Genomic DNA, 19,103 nt, shown 5'->3' with positions numbered 1-19,103 from the left:
CCTCCTGAAGCATCAAATATTCAGCCAGCACTTAATGTTTATGTAAATAAATGTATCCATCTCATTAATATGCAAGTTTGCTGTCATCTTTAATAAATGGTAAAATTATATGTCTATTAAAGAATTTTTAAATGTGTATATTTGTGTTTGCGTCTGATGTGGGATTTCTCTCTGTATACTGTGAATGTGTTTTATTACCATTGGTTAATAAAGAAGCTGCTTTGGGCCTATGGCAGCACAGAATAGAGCAAGGTGGGAATTCCAAGCAAAGATAGAGGAGAAAAGAAGGTGGAGACGGGGAGATGCCATGTAGCTGTGAAAGGAGTAATATGCCGGTACGGGTGGTGATACATAGAGTAATAGAAATGGGTTAATTCAAGATGTAAGAGCTAGTTAGAAACACTCTAGAGTCATTGGCCTAACAGTATTGCAATTAATATAGTTTCTGTGTGGTTATTTGGGGTCTGCGTTGCCAGGAAACGAACAAGCAGCCTTGTGTGTATGTCTATGTATGTCAGAGGATCACTTCAGACATCCTCAAGAATACTATCTACCTCCTTTGAGACCAAGTCTCTCATTGGTCTGGAGCTCACAGATTGGGTTAGACCATCTGGCTAGTAGCCCCCTAGGAGCCTCCTGCCTCTGCCTCCCCAGTGCTGGGAGTCTAAGTGTACCACACGCCCGGCTTAGTTACATCCTTCTGTTTGTAAGTACTTTATCAACAGAGCCATCCCTGGGGTCACTGAAGAATTGTTTTAAAATGAATCTCTTTAGTTTTTTATTTTCAACAAATATTTGAATTATAGAACACTTTCGTATATCTATATGCCCGAGGTCACATAAAAACTTCTTGGGTGAAGAAGGGATAACCAATGGGAGAAAACAAGATTCCCTGATCTACCAGATGGATTTTCTGACGTGTTAGTATTGATTTAAAGGGAATATCCCTGGCCAACTACAGTTCATCTTTCATTTTAATCTCCATTTGTTCCTTTTTTTTAAACCAAATTAAACTTCCTGTTTCTTCTTCTGTTTAATGTCAGCAGTTTTTAATGAAAACTGTACTTAAGATCACATCATTCTTGTATCTTCTTGGTTCTTTCTTCCTCATGTTTGCTTTCTTCCATCTCTACCAGTAAGATTTGACTTTCCTCTAAAGTGTCTATTTGTGGTCTTTGTCCAGTTTTAGTCTAGTGATAGCCACCTTGCTGTGACTGCCCATAGACAACTATGCCATGAGCCTTTTCCTGCTGTCCTTGTTCAGTGTATATGTCATGTTTCTTTCTGTGAAGTTGAGCTACTTTTCTCACCTGTTGACTCTTAGAATGCACAACATGAACTTCGCCATCCTCTGGGATGGGCATGGGTTGAAAACCATGCCTCTGTTTTGATGACACGTAATCTTGTGAACGAGAGAAGGTGTTAAGACACCTCTTATGGTTCTTGCTTTAATCAGAAGTCACAAAGATAGAATTTCACCATCACGGCCACCATCATGTCATCCAGGTCCATAAATAAGAAGACAGTTCCTTGCTTCTCATATAAACCCTGGCAACTCTCCTCCTTTGTGTTCAGTGTTCCAGCGAACTGGGGGTGTTTCTCCTGTTCTCTACTTTAACCCAAGTTTTAAACCTTTGTGGGACTTGTTTCCCTTAAGTCAAAGATCAACAAGTGTGTTCTTTAAAAGACCAAAGAGCAAATATTTTAAGCTTTGAGAGTCATGGTGATGGTTGGATTTTGTGTTGCTGTGACAAAAATCCTAACCTGAATGTCTTAAGTGAGGGGACTTTGTCTTGCTCATTGTTTAAGAAGTTTTGGTCCATCAGGGCACCAAAGACAGGACAACAAAGAGCAGCTTCTTACCTCAAGGCAGTCAGGAAGCAGAGACAGAGAATCACCTTCCCTGCCCCCACCTGGTATTTGACTTTTTGTTTTGTTCTGCTTTGTTTTTTGTTTCTGGGTTTATTTTTATTTACTTATTTATTTTTGTTTTGTTGTTTTTCGAGCCAGGGTTTCTCTGTAGTTTTGGAGCCTATCCTGGAACTCGCTCTGTAGACCAGGCTGGCCTCGAACTCACAGAGATCTGCCTGCCTCTGCCTCCCGAGTGCTGGGATTAAAGGTGTGCGCCGCCACCACCCGGCTTTCGATTTATTTTTGAGACAGGGTCTCACCATGTAACTCTGGCTGCCCTGAAATTCACTATATAGACCAGGCTGACCAGAAACTCACAAAGATCCTCCTGCCTCTGCCACCATGCCCAGACCCTGATTTTGCTCTTTTGAGACAAGGTCTTCCTATGGTTCCCTGGCTGGAACTCACAGGGCAAAGCATGTTGTCCTCAAACCCAAGATGACACTCTTCACCTCTGCCTCTCCAGTCCTTCCCTTCTTTTATTCTATGGGGGCACCCAGGCTGAGATGGTGCCGCCCACATTCATAGCAAGTCTGCCTCTTCATCTGCTATGCTCTGGAGCCACCCTCGCAGAGGGAAGCACCCCAAAGTTTCCTTTATCCCAAACCTTTGACAGTCAGTCTGAGTCAAGGCTTTGTCTCTGTTGTTGTTCCTCAGTTCTGCCATTGTTGTGCAAAAGCAGCCGTTGCCAGCAGGCAAGCAAGTGAAACAACTGAGCTTGGCCGTGTTCTAATCAGACTTTCTTTACCAAAGTAAAGAGTGAGCTGGCGTTGGCTCACTCACTGCCGCTCTCTTCCGTCCCCAACTCCCCACTTCATATGCCCCCAACTTTGAATGCCTGCTTAAGATCCTCCCTTGCTGGCACCACTTCACCTGCTCCTTCCGGCAACTCTAGTTCACAACTTGATTCACCAGACTAGACTCGGATGGAATTATGTCTGTGATCTGTCAGTGTCTGATGGTTCCAGAAAAAGGAAAGCAACCAGAATTGGCATTGTGAGAAGAAGAAGAAAAAAAAGCGGACAAAATTTTTCTGCCAGGTATGAGACTGAGCAACTTGATTCTATTGTCTAAAGTGAACGATTATATGAAAATCCTGACAGATGAACATGTTTCTAACGGGCAGTCAGCGTCCTGCCTCTCTGCTTACCGTGTTTGTCTGCCCCTCATGTCCCGACTTACAACTTCCACAGAACCTCCAGAATTACTTTATTTTCAATCCCATAGTGCAGTTGAGGACAACCCCTCCCTGCCTTCAGAGTACTCTGTGATGGTCAAAGCAAATAGCACAAATCTTATTGCATAGGCAAGGCAATGAAAGCACACTTAAGGGACTGCTTTGATTGACATGGCTGGGACTTCTGACTCCCACCCAAGAACCCTTCTCATTAGACCAGGCAGATTCCCAGGCATCAGAATGAAACGGCACAGTGAAAAATGAAGCCAGAGGCTGGAGAGATGGTTCATCGGTTAAGAGCCCTTGCTGCTCTTCCAGAGGATCCACGTTCAATTCCCGGTACACACATGGTGGCCCACGACACTTGTAACTCCAGTTCCTGGGATCTGATGCTATCTTCTAACCTCCGTATGTACCTCCTGTGTACATGGTGACAGACATATGAGCAGGCCAAACATCTATACACATAAAATTTAAAATTAAAAAGAAACCAAAATAATAAATTAATACGACTCGAGATATTCCAAGGAGTCCTAGGAATATATTTGAGAATTTGGGTAGTATTTGTTAGTGTGGCCCAATCGAAAAACAGAACCTTAACAAACTTTGCGCAAGGTTTCTCCATCTCCAGATCAAATCAACTAACACTCATTTATCTTGGAACTGCAAACCGTTAGACTAGAGCTTGGCTTGAATGGAGAGATTCGCACCAAACTTGAATCCCCACCACTCTCGTAAAATTGTTTCAGGCTCCCCAGTGAAGACCTCATTGTTTTGCTTGACCATGGAGCTGCCTTCACACGCTTGCTGCCAGCGGAAGGTTAACACTGAGCTAGAAAAGAGAGAGCCACTGCCTCCATCACCACCACTTACTACAGCCTGTGCTCTGTGTTCCTTGGAAACCTCCTGCCTCAGTTTGGGCTTGACCCAACCCACTTAGGAGGAGGAGAGCAATTTCACAGCCCCACATGGAGTGACTCCAAGCCAGCCGTATCTATTTCCAAGCGATCTGACGCAGCAAGCAGATCGTGTTTCCTTCAGAGGCTTGGCTGGGAATAGTTGGGCTGGCAGGTCTGAGCCAGAGTGAAGAAAATGACTGTCAAGAAAAAAAAATCCCAAAGGGCCTCTAAGGAGGGAGGACTAATGAAATGCTTAGGTCAGAGGTGGGGTGCTTTCTGGGGAGACTGTAAAGAGAAAGGAAGATGAGGTGACCATGTGTGAAATTTGCAAGAGTCAACAATGATGGGGGATGCCAGGCACGTTGGCATGTTTCCAGAACTTTCCCAAGAGCAGGCACCCGGCCTGAAACAACTCACAAAGAAATCCAACTCCTAATTTGAATCTTACCTTTAGTCAGAGGTTTTATTGGAATTTCTTGGGGGTTGGTTACCTGTCCACCTTGCCCCTACCCTGCCAAAGTCGGCAGTGATTCTAAGCGCATTCGCCAAAGATCAACAAAGCCCTGTGTTCAATTATTCTTGTCTCAGGGAATAGAAATTAGGGAATTCCAGAAACGGGATGTGGGAACAACGAGAAGTTAGACTTCACTTAGGATACTTGAAAAGAAATAAATGCCCTGTGGTTGGGATGAAAATAGAGTTGGTTCTGCACGGATCATCTGGAAGGACAGGCCAAGCCATCGACCCGGCTCCTATTCCGATGACTTTCTGCTCAGAATGGTAAGAGCAGATCTTTGACCAGCAGATCCCACAGGCGTGGGTCTAGTTCTTTGTTCTTTTCTTTGTCTATACAAAGATATTTTCAAAGGCAAAGACACAGTGACAAAGTCGTTTTTCTCGAGCCAGAGCTGGGTGTCTCTGGCTACCCACTCGACAGTGGAACCTTCGTGAGTTCCTCTCTCTATCCAAACAGTATGGCCGTTAGATATGGTGGCAGCAAACACTGCCCCCGACGGTCAGCTGGCCCATTTCAGGGTCCTACTATGTGCCAGACATTGTCTCAGAATGGAGCCAGGCTGTCCTTGCTCTTGCTGTCTTGGCTATACATCTCTCAGGGTAGTATTGAAGACACCTGGGGCAGAAATAATATGAAAAACACTGGAGGAAAGGAGCCAGAATAGACATGAGGGTGGAAGAGGTCATGCCTAACAGCTTTAATCTTCATTTAGGGACCCCATATTAAATTCCCAAATATTTGTTACCCATTGTTACTCACACAGGCTTGATGTTCAATATGAAACAGATTATGGAATCTTTGAAAAGGAATGTGGGCAGAGGGCTAGTGTAGCTTAGCCAGGAGAGTTCTTGCCTAGCATGCAGGAGGCCCCAGGTTGGATCCCCAGCACTGTATAAACCATGTGTGGCGGTGCAAGCACACGTTTATCTCCAGGATTTGGAAGGGACTAAAAGCAAGATGGTTAGACATTCAGAGGCCATGCTTGACTATCTAGTGGCTCTGAGGTCAGCACCTGGGCTACATGAAACTCTGTCTCACACCAAAAGCCTCAAATTTGATTCCTAGTACCCACATGGTAGCTTACAACTGCCTGAAACTCCAGTTCCACGGGATCCAACACCCTCTTCTGGCTTCTGTGAGCACTAGCCAGGCACACACGTGGTTCACAGACATACATGCAGAACAAACACCAAACGCCCCCTACACATTCGTGCACACAAAGGAAGAAGAAGAAGAAGAGTAAAGGGATGGTGGGCAGGGAAGTAGTGATGTGTAAGGAGGCTGAAAGCAGACTGGATCATGTGTGTTATGTTGTTAGGCTTTGCTTGTCGAGCCAGGCACGAACTCTGTGCTTTAGATAATGAACGGTTCCTGTAGGTGTAAAAATAGATGCCTATTAGTCCCGACCCATTTTACTCATGCATCTGTTTGTTTCTTCTGGCTCCATAGCTGGGATGCAAACCGCATGAGGACAGGAGCTCTTTTGGTCAGGGGCTCCTTAAGATCGCCAGTCTGGAGCGCAAAGACTTGCACACATAGCTACTGGGTTCAAACAATTGTCTCTAGTTTGTGGAGTTGGGGGGTGCACTAAGACAGGGAGATCCTGGAGGAGGGATCTGCCACAGCAGAGAGGTGCTAAGTCAGATCCGATCTGTGGCGGCATACAAGAAAAGGACAGATGCTGGGAAGGGGAAGAGTGGTCAGAGCGGCTTAAGGTTTCCATTTGGGTGTCTGTGGGCTGGTGAGTTTGTTGACTAAGATAGAAAAGACAGGGGAAGAGCATTACGAGCAGCCAGCCTGTCATGAGAAGCAAGGGTCATGATAGTAAATCTGTTTTGGACATGTGTGATTTGAGGGGACCGCAGAACGACCAGCTGGATGTGTCTAGGAGGCATTTGGAAATATGTGTTGGAAGTTCAGAAGGCGGTTGGGCCTGAGGTCACAGAGTTTTGGTGATAAATGAAGCTAGCAGAGGGTAATAAGGTCACTCAGGAAGAGCAAACATGTTTGAAAGAGAAAACAGAAGCCCAAACCTAGAGGACACACCCTCTGAGGAGGGCAGTAGTGAGAGAAGGTGGGGGAGGAAATGGAGGGAGAGACCTAGAGGTAGGAGGAGGAGAAAGGAGGACGTCCAGCTTCTGTTGACAGCAGGTCAGAGCAAAGGTCAGCAGGTATAGGCGCTGCCACCCTGGGTGACCAGTCTGCCCAGTTCTGAGCCTGCTACAATTACTGGGGCTCACTTAGCAGTTCTGAGCCGTAAGACGAGCAGAACCTAACTGTGTTGAGGACTTTAGGACTTGCTCCATCTGCCACTTCCAGATGTGGTTGAGGGCTGAGTGTTCTGCCTATGGAAGGAAGTCCTCATCTTGACAACACTGGCAGCTCCTATCTCTCTTTGCCTCCTCTGGCTCTCAAGAACTACACAGGTGAGGGGCACATGTGTGGAGATCTGGGTCCAGGGTCCACTAGGAGTATTGGATCCTTCTGGAACTGGTCCTCATGCTAGGGCTGACCAGGCCTCTCCTTAGGTTGGCCTCTTTCCTCAGCATCCCCTGCCGCATCCAGTCCGTCTCTAGAGATAGTTTCATCCGCCTTCCTTCTTGCCACATCCTAATACTTTGTACATCCTGTCCACTCACCACCAGACAAATGATCTCTGCACTTAACTCTAGTCCCTGAACTAGACATAGAGATGACATGAAAGCTTACAGAGAGGACGGTACAGAAAACATAGCGCCAAAGAGATGCCTTAGCTGAAGTGGGGAGAGCTTGAGTCTGGGTACCCACTCCCTCTGTATCTACATGGAGGGAAAGGAAGTAGCCTGGTCCCCTAATCTTCTTCCTCCTTGGTGTATGTAGATCCATCCTAGCTGATGCTGAGGGACAGGAGGCCAGTCACCAGGGCCATACCCTTTTCCCTCAGAAAGAACAGGCTAGGCTGGAATAAAGCGTATTAAGACACCTTGACATAGAACACTCCCTAGCCTTCCCAGTCTCAGTGTCCAAAACTAAATCCCTCTGACCTTCAGGTCATTATTATGGATGGAGTCCTTTACACTTCCCGGCCTGGCCGGACTGCTTAGGAAAGGGACGTACAAGACAAGGTCACTCTACCAAAGGAACCCAAAACAAAACCCTAGTGAAGATGCCATCACCAAATACACACAAGAAACTCAACTTAAGGGTCCTGCTTTGGAGACTCAGCGAGGCTCCTAGAGACAGACTCCTGGAGCAGCCTTTTGAGAAGGGGAGCAATTCTCTGAAGCCAGAAGTGTTTTTCTCTCTTCCCATGGCTTCTCTCAGTCCAGGAGGAGGCTGCTGGCCTGCTTCCCAACCCTCGCCACTTCTCCAGTGCCCAGAACCCCTGCTGGGATTGTCCTGCTCTTCCTTCCTCTGGGACTCCCTCTCCCCCACTGGCCAGCCCAGCCCAGCCCAGCCCAGCCGCATACTTTCACCCAGGCTCCTGCGTCATTGCTATTCATCTCTTTTAGAGCCGGGCTTGGCCACAGATGCTGTCAATATGGTAACTTTAGACTCCCTGATTGGAAAGGGTTGCAAGGCCAGTCAGACAACAGCCCAAGGAAAAGAGCAGTTTGATTTACTCCCTGCAGCTTTGAGCTGGTTCTGCCCCTCCCTCTTCTCCAGGCTGAGGCCTTCTCGGGTCCCATCCTGTACTCAGAACAGAGAAGAGAGAGGGCCTGGGCAGGGCACCTAGGTACAAGGTTGGCTAACACTGCCAGGCACCTGAGAAGCCAGAGGTGCAGGCCAGAGTGAACCCGGAGGGTGTGCTGATGGAGCAAGGCAATGCTCAGGGCTGGAGACAGCCTGGGTTAGCCTCCCTCCTGGGGCCATGATGAGAGCATGCTGGGGGGAAGAGGAGATGCCTGAGATCCCCGACCTCTCTGAGCTTGCTCCCCTTTCTTTCTGTCTTCTCTCTCCAGAGTTCCCCAATATGGGGCTGTCACTCCTGGGGGGGACTTCTGGGAATTTCCAGGGTTGTCAGCTAATCCCCCCAACACACACACACACACACACACACACACACACACACACACACACACACACACAGCTCTTCCAGTGCTTAAAGACTCCATTTACATCTGGTTTCAGGGCCCATGAGCTGTCTAAAAATTCAAATCTCCCAGAAACCTCTCAGGCTAAGAATTCAGGCCATAGAAGTCAGAGGAACTGGGAATTTTGAGCTCCAGTGTTATCAGGTCCTTCAAAGGACCACCAGAGATGCTCCTGGCCATCTGTGCCATCTCTGAATCTGTACTAAATTCAAAGATCTTGACCCATGACTTGGTTAGACTTAGCACCATGAACACTGAGGGAAGGGAAAATTCTGATTTGACCCTCATTTGACCAATGAGAAGTGGTTTGTGTTGAATTACCTGTCCATTTTTTTAAAAAAAGGCTAGTCTGGGGCAGGAGAGATGACTTCGCAATTAAGAGCACTGACTGCTCTTCCAGAGGCCCAGGGTTCTGTTCCCAGCACCCACATGGCAGCTCACAACTGTCTGTAACTCCAAGATCTGACGCCCTCATACAGGCATATATGCAGGCAAAATATCAATGCACTCAAAATAAGAATAAATAAATTATTTTAAAAAATAAATAAAAAGTTTAGTCCATATCTGAGCCTTAACCTATGTGCCAGACACACTTTTGCAGAAGGATCCAGCAAAAGAAAGAGGTCTAATAGGTATGTCTTTGCTCCCAAGTTCTGGGGGAAGCTAGAGTGGAATCCTGCTGTTCTCCCTGCTGAGAGATGTTGGACTCATGTTTGGTTGCCTCTGACAGGCAGCTTGCCACCAAAAGGCGGCTGAGTCAAACCTTGGCTGGCTCTGATCATTATCCCATAACTCTTTATTGCTGCTCATTCCCCTGCTGTCACCAGCATGTTTTCGGAGGACCAGGGGAACTCAGAAGGCAGGGGTGAGCCTGCTACAGGGAGAGATCAGAACTCTCCTGAGGGTGGAGGAGGAGCCTTCAACTTCTTTCACATGTCAGAGTGCTCCAGTCTATGCAACCACAGGGTGCTCCCTTCCTTGTATGATCAGAGGGTGGTCCCTGCCATGCACAGTCACAGGGTGCTCCCTTCTAGTCCTAAAGGTACCAGGTACCACACTTGCTTTTGTTTGCTTTTTTTTTCCTCCTAAGAATATGGACATGAGAACATTTTACCCCCTTTGTAAACAAGCAACCCTTTCCTATGGCATTACCAGGACTTCAGTGTCCGGGCCTTTCCAGCAGCTGTCTGCAGTGATTATCCGTAGGGTGCATGTAAGTGATTATTCATGGATCCTTTTATACTAGGGCTGCGCGACAGTGAGACTTCACTGTTGGAACTAATTTGGGTGACATTCTGTGGAACGCAGGGCATTCCAGAAAGACAGTCTTCGTACCTCCACCCTCGAGAGGCCATCAGGATCCCAGGCAATGAAATCTTTCCTAGAAGAGGTGTGCCAGGTCCACTTTTAAAAATGAACGCGTCTTCCAGCACAAACAGCACTTGGTCTGTTGGAGCGAAAATGGATGTTGTTGTAATGTTTGGAGACAGTTTGTTCTTTTAGAGGATTTGCGATTTCCCCTGGAAATAGTATTCCTCGGGATTTGCTCAGCACCTCTCTCTGTTGTGATATGGGATCCCCTCTCAGTCAGCCAAGATGAGTCAACACTCCTGCCCAACCCATCAATAACGGCAGCAGAAATGCGTGCTCGAGAGAGCCAGAGGTAAGGGGGGTGGGGGCAGGTTTTCTGGAGAGATGGAGAATAACAGCAAATTAGTTGACATTTTTCAAAAGTCATGACAAAGAGCCATTGGTGATCAAGATGAATAATCTACAGACACAATGAAATGGCATTGCGAGTATGCTTGTGGAGATGGTGAAAGTCAGGGTGTCATGGAGACAGTATGCAGCAGCAGTTCCAAACCCTCTTACTGTCTCAATGCTGGCACCCTTTCCACAGCCTCCTATACCGCGGCCATCGTGGACACTGACCATGAAGGGGTTTCATGCTGAGACCTGAGTGCATCCCTGGAGGCTGCTGTTGATAACGTGCTATCTTTTCGCCTTACGGATACTGTGGTTGCGTAATGACATGAATTGGCATGATTGAAATAATTGCCTCTCCTAAATGAAGTTTGCTTCTGCTTGCGGCCGCTTTTGACAGTACACCCTACCGCTCTGCGGATTTGGCCTGGTAAAATATCTTTCTCCGCATCCCCACTCACCCATCCCCAGACCCTCCTTGAGCTATGCTAGGTCTGCCCACAGACCTGCTTCCGTCCCTTCTTGTTCTCGACCCCACATCACTGTTTTTACCGGGCCAATTTTTTTGTTTTTATTCTTCTACCAACCAATTAAGCATTCATGCTCTGGCCTGGCCATGCCCACAGCCCTGCTTCCCCAAGACCATTCCAGCCTCATACCCTGCAGGAAGCTCAAAGAGCAAGTCTGCCGCTCCATGGAAGGCACCGGGAGTTCTTGCCCCTTCATTAGTCTTTTATCATCTACTTCCTGGCCTTTGCTCGGACCCCTTCCCCTCCTCCATCTCTGCCTGGACAGATCCCGTGCCCCACCTCCTTCAAGAGCCCAACTGCCTCAGTTTCCCGTGTGTCTGATGTCAGTCACAGTCTTCTATCCAATCAACTCATGATCCTTCTGCCCAAGGCGGAGCTCCCTTTCCAGAATGAAAACATCCCCAAGCTAGGGGCTTTCTCTCACATGTATTTAATAACCTTTGAGCAACTGCATGTATTTAGCAAGTGCTCACGTCAGACAGTGAGATCCTTAATAAACATAATGCTGGCGGTTGCTCTACTGTATCAGCAACCCCCAGGTCCCAGGCGCATCTATACAGCCAATGAGTGCTTTCCTTAGTTTCAGTTTTATGGAGTGAGAGATGGGGATTGAAGGATTTTCGGTGGTCGGAGACATGGGTAATGAGTAATGGAACCGTGATTTGAACCCAGGTCTGTCGGCTCCAGAATTTGAACTCATAAGAGCCCTTCATAAGGACAAGGACTGAGTCCGTTCCTACGTTGGAGTTGTGAATTAGCCACCCGAGGGCCAATTCTGGCCCCTGCATATGTTTAGTTTGGATTGTGCAGTGGTTTTTTTTTCTTCAGGAAATTGTGCATCACCATCTAGATTTATAGCTTCTTTGGAAAGCCTGAGAGTTCCAGTAACCCTGAATCTCAGCTTGGTGGTGCCGGGCTGCTGCTGCGAAACAGCTGTCTGGCTTCACCGCAGCCCTTCTCATGTGGCCAGAGAAGAACGGGAGTCTTGGGGGTTGCATCTTCTCTAGTCCACAGTCCAGATGAGTGCCCCCCTCAAGGTGTTGGCACGAGGAATTGGCCACTCTGCCCTGCACCACAGCCCTGCCCCCACATCAGCAGTACCTTTCCTTCAGTCACCCTGACAATCAAACACACTCCAAACATTCCCCAAATTCCCAAGTTCTAGCGCATCACTGTATCCACTGTTGAAAGCTGTTAACCAATAGAGAGCCACTTGTTTCCCCAGTCCCTGTTAAGGTGGAGCCTTCATTAAATAGAGCGGAAGGAGCAGAATGCAGCATCCATTGCTGAGTGGTTTCTGCTTATCAAAAGATCCCAGGAAAACAAAGACAGGAAAATGCAACAATCATAGTACTCTCAAAAATAAATTATCTGAAGCCAATTTAGGGCATTCCCTTAAACACCTGTTCCAAACCGGGGGAGAGTGGGGGGGGTGGTTAGTAATAGCGCGTTCCCTTTGAGGTTTTCCACTCTCCACGCCTCGGTTCCCACTGTGATGTTAATTGGTTTTGGTTTCCTTGACTTCCAGTCCTTACACATAATGAGAGTTACTGTGTAGATGTCCTGTCCAGCACCATACCAGGGAAGGCTTCATTCAAAGGAACACAGAGAGAAACAAAATCACATGTGGCTTCCCTATGGAGAAACACTGTTATTGGTATTTTTTTTGGTCAATCTTCATTTTAATCATATACTACTACAGCCCAACAGTACACAATCCATATGTAGCCAAGTACTAAGAATAAGTAAAAAGATAAACAATGTTTCATTTTGGCATATTTTCCTCCTATCTTTTATCTTTTATAGATGTACGTTCATGATTGTCACAGATTCTATTTTGCTTCTAGCAAAAACTGGGGTTGCACTGCATCGAAAATCACCCAGGCCACCTCAAAGGCTGCTCTCTAGCCTATTTGAGCAATTGTCCTCTGTTGGTTACTTCCCAGTTTGTGCTTTTACAGACTCTACAGCGAACAGCTCCCTTGGTCACACATTTCTTTAGAAAGTTTAATTTAGCAGCCAGCACAGGAAAAAAATCACCGCCTGCACTGGGGAGGTGGCATTGGCTCTGACCCTGGAGGAGAAGGGCGGGGCACACAGCAGTGAGGTGTGCATAAGGAATGTCCAGGCAGAGAGATCTCATACTGTTGAACTTACCCTTCCTAGTGCAGCTGAAGATGGCCGAGCACCGAGAGTAAGGAGAGGAATGTGGCGGCGGGGGAGGGCGGCCTTGGAAAGGAGAGGTTCCAAACTCCTGTTGCAGGACCTAAGCAAGCAAGGGCTTAACCAAAGGATGAAGTCTCTGGCAGCGATGAGAGGCCAGTCCAGGTCACGCACTGGCACCGACTCTCTCCTGTGAGACTGGGAGACAAAAGCAGAGGTGGACCGAGGCAGGAGAATTAAGATTATTTCAGACTTAGGAAATGGCCTTGACAGAGCCAGCCAGAGGTCAGAGGAGCTGGCATGGGTGAGCCTCACGAACTCCTTCCCCACTCAAATAAGATCACTCTAACACATCAGTACAGGGCTTCTGTGACAGGCCAGAGAAAGGAACTTTGTCCCCGAACTTGGCCTTTCAGACTCCATGTAAGCAGGACACAGCCCTCAGTTATGTTTATGCTACCATGAACAGATAAAAGCTTTCTTTAACAAATCAGAGTTCACCAGTGCACTATGTAAAGTCTGGTTTCCTGGCATAGACGGTGTCCAAGCTACCCTCCCATTTTGCAGAAGGGAAAACTAAGGCCAAGAAAGGGTGATTTCTCCCATTGGATGCAGTGGAAACAGGTTTCAGAATAGCTCCCTCTGCTGACCAGACCTGAGGTTAAGTCCTGAACTCCTTTCCCATCTCAGCATCTACAGTCGTCTCCGTTTCCATGCTTCCTCTTTGTTTTCTCCAACAGTGTAAGTAAGTCAACAATACAAGACTTGTTTTGCAGGACAGCTCTTAGCTGTCATGGGACCTTTCTCTTCAATTGCATTGCCTCGGAGTTATTCATTGGCACATTCCCTCACCCCTATCCCCCACCCCTCAATTATTTGGTGTATCTATGTGGAAAGTCCATTGGGTGGGTGCCTAGTGTTGTACCCAATGTTCAGATTCATACAGATTTCAAATATAAAATTCTATCCACACTAGAGTCGCCTTGGATATGCCTGATGCCCGGAAGACTATCTGCTCCTACTTAGTGTGGTCTCGTCCTTCCTGGGGCTTGCTCTGGCCTCTTTTTTGGAGCATAAAATCTCCTAACTAATCACTGTGCTCCCCCTCTCTCACCGTGGATCTTCCAAAAAGCTACAGTCATTCGGGAGGATTCCACTTCAGGGTATGAGGATCATCCCAGGGAACACACATGCTGAGCTAGGGGAGGAAAGGGAGGTACTTTGTGCTAAGTGAAAGTGTGTTGTGTGGGGGAGGTGTCAGAAGAAAAGGAAGTGAAGGGGGAGCTCTTAGCAAAGAGGAGACCCACAGGGGATGAAGAAGAGGAGGTGGCCAGAGAGCAAAAAGAGAGAGAAAGAGGGCGTGTGACAGCTGAAAGGTGACAGTTCCAGGAGATCTAGGAGAAAGGTTTCGCTGTGAGGTGCTCCGTAGGAATCCCGCTCCTCCAGCACAGGAGGCCTGGTGGCTTTTGCAGGCATATTGCATATGTTCTTTTGAATGCAAATCTGACCAGAGGTCATCCTCAAGTTAAGGCTGCCTCTGTTTATGCAGATGACAAGCACATAGTCAATATCATCACTGTCCAATAATGTCATCAACCACAGTCACGGGCCAGGCTCTAGAGATGTCCTGTACGAGGCTGGTCATTCACTCTCCGTCTCATTGTCTGTCCTCACTGGGATTTCTCACTGTCCCTCAGATAAGCCACATACAGGATGGACAGAGATGATGTGTTGGTCACTTTCTGGCCCTCTCATCTCTGGCATTCTCAGATGTCCCCAGCATCTGTCCCTCCTCTTTCTCCTGTGTTCCCAAGCCTCCATCCAGAGCCTTCATCACCTTCAAGAGGCCTTTGCTGGTCTTCTCCTCTCTCCCTTGGGAACTTCTCATCAGTTCCCTGCCTAGGGCCATCACCTTGATATAGGAGAGCTTGCTGTAGAATCAGCTAGGTGTAAATTCCCTTTTAAAATGAGGAGTCAAGATTAAAAATCCTCGACTCTTGCAGAGATGACTACAGTGTTGTACACACGGAGTTTCTAGATGGTTGCTGACTGAATAGACTATCCAGAACAAGCCCCCCAGAGGTTGCCCCCTGGAAAGAGCTAGGAGAGGAGGGCATTGATCGACATGCCCACTCTTTTGAGCCTACACACCAACTCAAGCAGCCTTTCTGAATTAATAACACCCTCAGTGGGTACTGCCTCTTCTGATACTTCTTGTTATATGCAAAACAACAGGAAAGGTACCTGGTCGTTTCTTTGCATTTCCTGCTTTTCAATTGAGTGAGGACAGACAGATGATTTATTGGGCATTTCCTAGCATTCCCCCTCCCCACCATAGGAAACGAGCCTTTAAAAAAAAAGGTGCAAATTTTAAAAAGATGTGCGAATGTTTTAGGGGACTGGAGAGGAATTCTTCTGTAGCATTGAAGTAAAAGAAGGGGGCTCTCTGACAGCAGGACCTCTGATCCAGGGCGCACTGGCAATAAATTAACATCTCCCTTTGAGAGCTCAGAATGCTCAGGGCTAGGCTGAGATTCCGGCAGGCAAAGCTGTAGTGTTCTGGCCTCCCTTTCTGCTCCAGGAGCGCAAGCTTAGGTTGGGACAGTGGCAGCGACCTAACCTTCTAGTTTGGGTTGAAAAGAGACATCTGCATCCCATTCACTGCCCTTCAGAGAGAGAGTCAGGGAGAAGGCGGGGAAGGCAGCACTGAGCAGCCCGCGAGTCCAGCTCTGCAAAGGTGCTCTGCTCCGCTCCACTCTGCAATGAGTTATTCTCACTTCCTAGGGCTGCCCTGGTGAAGGCCCGCAGACTGGGTAGCTGAATAGTTATTTCATTGTGGATCTGAAAGTTAGAAATGAGAAATCAAGAAGAGTTATGCTCCTCCTGGTAACCCTAGGGAAAAGCCATCCCAGCTGCTGGTGGCTCCCACCATCCTTGGCTATCCTTGGCTTGCAGATGCACTAGGTCTGTCTTAGCTTCCACCGTCATATGGCCTCATCCCTGTCACTACATGGTCTTCCATCACTGGGGATCTGTGCCTGTGGCTTCTCTCTTCTAAGGACAGCAACTGTATTGGATTAAGAACTGATCGGCTCCTGTGTGTTCTCTTCTTTACTTATATCTTATATACCTGCAAAGACTCTTATTTCAAAACTAAGGCCACACAGGAACTGGGGACTGGATAGCCAGAAACCTACAGTAGAACTAAACACAACTGGCCTAAAAAAAAAATCAATGAAATGATTACTGATAACATATTTGCTATACTCATAAATCTGTCTGTGCCTTGTCCAGTCATCATCAGAGATAGGAGAAGATGGGAGAAGTACAGAGACCCACAGCCAGACATTATGTGGAGAGAGAGTCTAATTTGGAGGTCTCCATCAGGTTCCTCTCCTTGGAACTTAGAGAATCCCACAAAATAGGGAGTAGAAAGATTATAGGAATCAGAGGGGATGGCAGACACCAGCCCGTCGAATCTACTAAGCTGAACTCCCAGGGGCTCACAGACTGAAGCAGCAAGCACCAAACAGATCTGCACCAGATCCTTTGCATATATGTTATGTTGTTGGCTTGGTGTCTTTGTGGGACCCCTAACTGTGGGAACGGGTGTGTCTTTGACTCTTTTGCCTGCTCGCAGGACTCCTCTCCTCCTTAGATTACTAAGTCAGTTATTTTGTTTGTGTGCATGTATGTACGTGTAATATCTTTATTTACCTGTGATTTATATAGTGTTTTAGATATGCAAACACAAATATCTGTCTACAACTATAATATTTACACAAAATCTACATGTAATTATAATATTTGTTTAAATACCAATATAAATGTCTGTGATTTTTGTTTATAAAGTATCATGTCATAAATATATATTATGCTAATAACAGTACATGTTATATATATACAACACACACCTGAAATATGCTACATAAGCATCATATGACATATTTAATCAGAAGTATATGGTACTATATAAATATACGTATGACACTATAAATACAAATCATAAAAGCAATTTTTGTAATAACAAATTTTATCAATCAAAGGAAGATGATGGATTTTTCTCATGGTTTTCTTCTTGAAGAGATGGTGAGAAGGATCTGTCTTTGCCATAGATCCAAGGGCTGGACCTGAGAAGAGTTCTCCAGCATTAGACTGAGTCTCTTCCTGCCTGGGCATCTCCTATACCATTGTTTTCTGGTTTTGGTTTTGTTTTCTAAAACATGGCTTCTGAGGATTAAACTCGGGACGTCACAACCTCACATCTGCAAGGCAAGCTCTTTCCCAACTGAGCTCTTAGTCTTGCCCAGTTTTGTTATATTTTTTGGAGGGGGGGGGTGTATTGTTTTGCTTTGTTGTGATGGTTGGTTTTTGTTTGTTTGACTGCTTTTGTTCTTTGAGACAGAAGACTTATTCTATAGTTCAGACAGGCCCAGAACTTGTAATTGGAGGTTTCTCTCCTGCTCACCAGTTCCTGAATAACCACTCTGAGTTTTAATATTAATTACAAACTGTTTAGCCTATTAGCTCAGGCTTATTATTGACTAGCTCTTACAACTTAAATTAACCCATTTCTATGATTCTATATTTTACCACAAGGCTCGTGGCTTGTTACCTCACATCTTGCTTCTCTGGCCACTGATGAAGTCTCCCCAGCTCCGTCTCTTTTCTCCCTTTATCTTTGCTTGGATTTCCCGCCTTGCTCTATTCTGCCTGGCTATTGGCCAAATCAACTTCTTTATTAACCAATGATAATAAAACATATTCACAACATACAGAAGGGCATCCCACATCAGGAACTCACTGTATAGACCAGTCTTATTTTTAACTGATGGCAATTCTCCTGCCTTAGCCCCCCAAGGGGTTATAGGCATGAACCACCAAGCTCAGCTTCCTACCTTCTTTAGGATGAGAAATCCAGGTCCCAGAATTCTGAGATTCTTGTTCAAATCCAGAGGCCACAGGCAGTTCTCGCTGAGGAAACCATGTTTCTACTCAGCCACTCAGGCTCCATCCACTCAAGCTGCTTCCCTCCCAGCTTCTCCTTGCTCTGCCTTTCCAGTTAATAATCAGATTTTCCTCCGAGTTGCTTCACCGAGCAGATGTTTTATGGAATTGTGAAAAGAACAGTAGTTTCCCTTCAGATGAGCAGAGTCATGACTTTTCAGGGAGGCCTTGCTGCAGGCCAAGGTTAAAGTACTTTGTAGCCAGTTGTTTTGGCGTTATTGGGAGATTGGAAAGAAAATCTTTCATTTTTCAATTTGAAGATTTTTGTTTGTTTCATTTTCTCGACTTCAAGCTGACTGACCTAAAACTTAACTTCATTTTCTGCATATAGTAGGATGCCTGGGGTGTCTTCCTATGATCAATCTGGGGACTCTGAAGTGAACTTTGGAAACTGAAATTCTTTCTCTCTCTCTCTCTCTCTCTCTCTCTCTCTCTCTCTCTCTCTCTCTCTCTCTCTGTGTGTGTGTGTGTGTGTGTCTCTCTCTCTCTCTGTCCCTCTCTCTCTGTGTCTCTGTCTCTGTCTCTCTCTCTCTCTCTCCTGCTCCCATCTTCTGCTTACCTGGGCCTTCACCACTCTCTCCATCTTGTGAATACACTTGACTTCCTGTCTGGATGCCTCTGTCTGTTTCTTTCTCCATCCTGCTTGCTGGGATCGCCTATAGAAGACAAAAGGGATACTGCTTCCCAGCAGGAAATGGACCAGCTTCCTGGATGCTTGAAATAGACTCCGGAGGCCTTGCCTGGAACATTTGCTGGAGAATATTCTTGTCAGGGCCACCCTGAAATTCCATACGGTGGGCAGAAATATTACCCAGCCCCCTCCATCTTTCTCTGCTCCTTCTCACACCCCTTTGTCCCAGCCTCCCCGATGGAGAACACCAGTGTTGGGCCCTGAATCTCGGTGCATTCCTACAGCCTCGCAGCTGCCAGAGGGTAGCTGGTGTCCAAATGGCTGAGCCTGGCTTGCCATCAGCACATCAGGATGACTTGAAGAGATGCTCCAAATCACAATAACCAGTTCCACTGCTGAAGGCCTTGTGGACGCCTCTGGCAGAACCTGAAAATCTGTTTCAGGCAGCTAAGAGGATTCTGATGTGGGTTGTCTAGAGGAAAAACAAAACA

The 19,103-nt window shown here is 46.7% G+C and overlaps 1 long non-coding RNA gene across 2 annotated transcripts; it reads right to left on the bottom strand.

Annotated features, from left to right (window-relative positions):
• Positions 1-771: 771 nt before the first annotated feature.
• On the bottom strand, positions 772-18,030 carry LOC142834694 (uncharacterized). 2 transcript variants are annotated; one of them, XR_012907666.1, is made up of 4 exons: positions 17,873-18,030; positions 12,969-13,172; positions 9,913-10,024; positions 772-3,507 (listed from the first exon to the last, which is right to left on the bottom strand). It is a non-coding gene; the product is annotated as an uncharacterized LOC142834694 (long non-coding RNA). The 2 variants fall into 2 exon arrangements; XR_012907665.1 differs by lacking the exon at positions 772-3,507 and having other exon boundaries at positions 9,378-10,024.
• Positions 18,031-19,103: the final 1,073 nt, after the last annotated feature.

The sequence above is a fragment of the Microtus pennsylvanicus genome, chromosome 14 (assembly GCF_037038515.1).
Source record: "Microtus pennsylvanicus isolate mMicPen1 chromosome 14, mMicPen1.hap1, whole genome shotgun sequence".
In the NCBI taxonomy this organism is placed as follows: Eukaryota; Metazoa; Chordata; class Mammalia; order Rodentia; family Cricetidae; genus Microtus; species Microtus pennsylvanicus.
This window is presented reverse-complemented; position numbering and strand designations above follow the sequence as displayed.